Below are 2,057 nucleotides of genomic sequence, written 5' to 3'. Positions count from 1 at the left end.
ACATATAACAAGGTAATGTACAGATTATTATGACAGTGATACACTTGTAACCGGAGAGAGTCTGGTCAGTGCATGTGGGAGTTCAGGGTGGTTACAGCTTTAAGGAAGAAGCTGTTCTTGAATCTATTTGTCCTTGTTTTAATGCACCTGTAGCGCCTACCACAGGGCAACAGGTCAAACAGGTCATAGCCAGGGTGTGAACTGTCTATGATAATGGTATTATTGTAGAAATAGATGTCTACATAGTGGCGCTTTGGCCCAGAGGCAATGTCTCTGTCATCGGTGTGGAACCCCAGGGTTCACCTCCTGGGCAAGATCGAATCCTGGTTAGGGCGGTTGGTACCTTCCAGTGGAGTCACCACCCGCAGGAAGGTTTAGGAGGGTTGGTATGGTGCAGTGTGATTTGGGTTGCGGTCATAGAAACTGCTGCCCCTGCGACTCAATAACGGATAAGCGGATGAAAATGAATGGATGGATGGATAGATGTCTACAAATGAGGCAGACCAGGACACACTTCTCCGTCTCAGGGGATTTATTGTATTAAAGGTTTCTGACCATGGCAGGACCAACAACGAATCTTATCTGAACATTCACCAACAAATCCCACCTTCTAATAAATGCTGATCCTTCTTATAGGCATACACAAACATGGTGTTACATAACATTTGGCTAGTAACCGGATAAACATGTTCATTTACCCAATTGGGCTACTGTTGGTCAAAGACAGAGAAGAAGAGGAGGGTGTTTGGTTAGGAGAAAAAGAGAAAAGAGTAAGAATAGAAGTGTTGGTCTGAAGTTTGGAACTCTGAATGTAGGTACAATGACAGGGAAAAGTAGAGAACTAGCTGATATGAGGAAGAGAAGTAGAGTAGACATTTTGTGTGTGCAGGAGACTAGGTGGAAGGGCAGCAAGGCTAGAAACATTGGAGGAGGCTACAAGCTGTTTTATCATGGTTCAGATGGGAAGAGAAATGGAGTAGGGGTGATCCTAAAGGAAGAATATGTAAGAAATGTGGTAGAGGTGAAACGAGAGTCAGACAGGTTGATGTGTGTGAAGGTAGAAATAGAAAGAGTGATGATCAATGTTGTTAGTGGTTATGCCCCACAGGTAGGCTGTGAGTTAGAAGAAAAGGAAAAGTTCTGGAATGAGCTGGATTGGATGATAGAGAGTATCCCCAGGGGAGAGAGAGTGGTGGTTGGAGCAGACCTAAATGGTCATGTAGGGGAAGGGAACAGAGGAGATGAGGAAGTGATAGGTAGGTTTGGTGTTAGGGAGAGAAACTTGAAAGGACATGCAGTGGTGGATTTCGTGAAGAGAATGGAAATGGCTGTGGTAAACACCTATTTTCAAAAGAAAGAAGAACACAGAGTGACGTACAAGAGTGGATGCAGGTCCACACAGATAGATTATACTCTATGTAGAAGAGGAAACCTGAGGGAGATTAGAGACTGTAAGGTAGTGGCAGGCGAGAGTGTAGCCAAACAACATCGGATGGTAGTGTGCAAAATGACGATGGAAGTGACAAAAAGGAAGAGAGTGAAGACAGAGCAGAAGATCAAGTGGTGGAAATTAAGGAAAGAGAAATGTTGTGAAGACTTCAGAAAGGAAGTAGGGGCAGTTCTGGGCCGATGTGCAGCACGTGAGGTTGATTAAGGACAAAGAGGGGAACGTAATCACAAGTGAGGAAAGTGTGCTGAGAAGATGGAAGGAATACTTTGAGGAGTTGTTGAATGAGGAAAATGAAAGGGAAAGTAGAAACGAGGAACCAGAGACTATTGGGAAGAAGGTAGATCAGGTAAGAGAGGATGAAGTTAGAAAAGCCCTGAATAAGATGAAGAGTGGAATGTCAGTTGGTCCCGATGACATACCAGTGGAAGTATGGAACTGCTTAGGAGAAGTGGCGGTAGATTCCCTGACTAGGTTGTTTAACAGAATTTTAGAGACTGACAAGATGCCTGATGAGTGGAGGAAAAGTGTTCTGGTGCCAATTCATAAGAAGGGTGATGCACAGAGTGGTAACAACTACAGAGGGATAAAGTTGATGAGCCATACGATG

General features: G+C 44.2%; 1 long non-coding RNA gene across 1 annotated transcript in view; it reads right to left on the bottom strand.

The window, feature by feature from the left end:
* Positions 1-378: 378 nt before the first annotated feature.
* LOC112486593 (uncharacterized) overlaps positions 379-2,057 on the bottom strand; it is a 10,014-nt gene continuing 8,335 nt past the window's right edge. The window contains exon 3 of the long non-coding RNA XR_003049101.1: positions 379-432. This is a non-coding gene — a long non-coding RNA (uncharacterized LOC112486593). The remainder of the gene's footprint in view (positions 433-2,057) is intronic.

The sequence above is a fragment of the Cynoglossus semilaevis genome, unplaced genomic scaffold, assembly GCF_000523025.1.
Source record: "Cynoglossus semilaevis isolate Cse_v1.0 unplaced genomic scaffold, Cse_v1.0 scaffold868, whole genome shotgun sequence".
Taxonomy (NCBI): Eukaryota; Metazoa; Chordata; class Actinopteri; order Pleuronectiformes; family Cynoglossidae; genus Cynoglossus; species Cynoglossus semilaevis.
The sequence above is the reverse complement of the archived record's forward strand: the minus strand, read 5'-3'. Positions and strand labels throughout refer to the sequence as shown.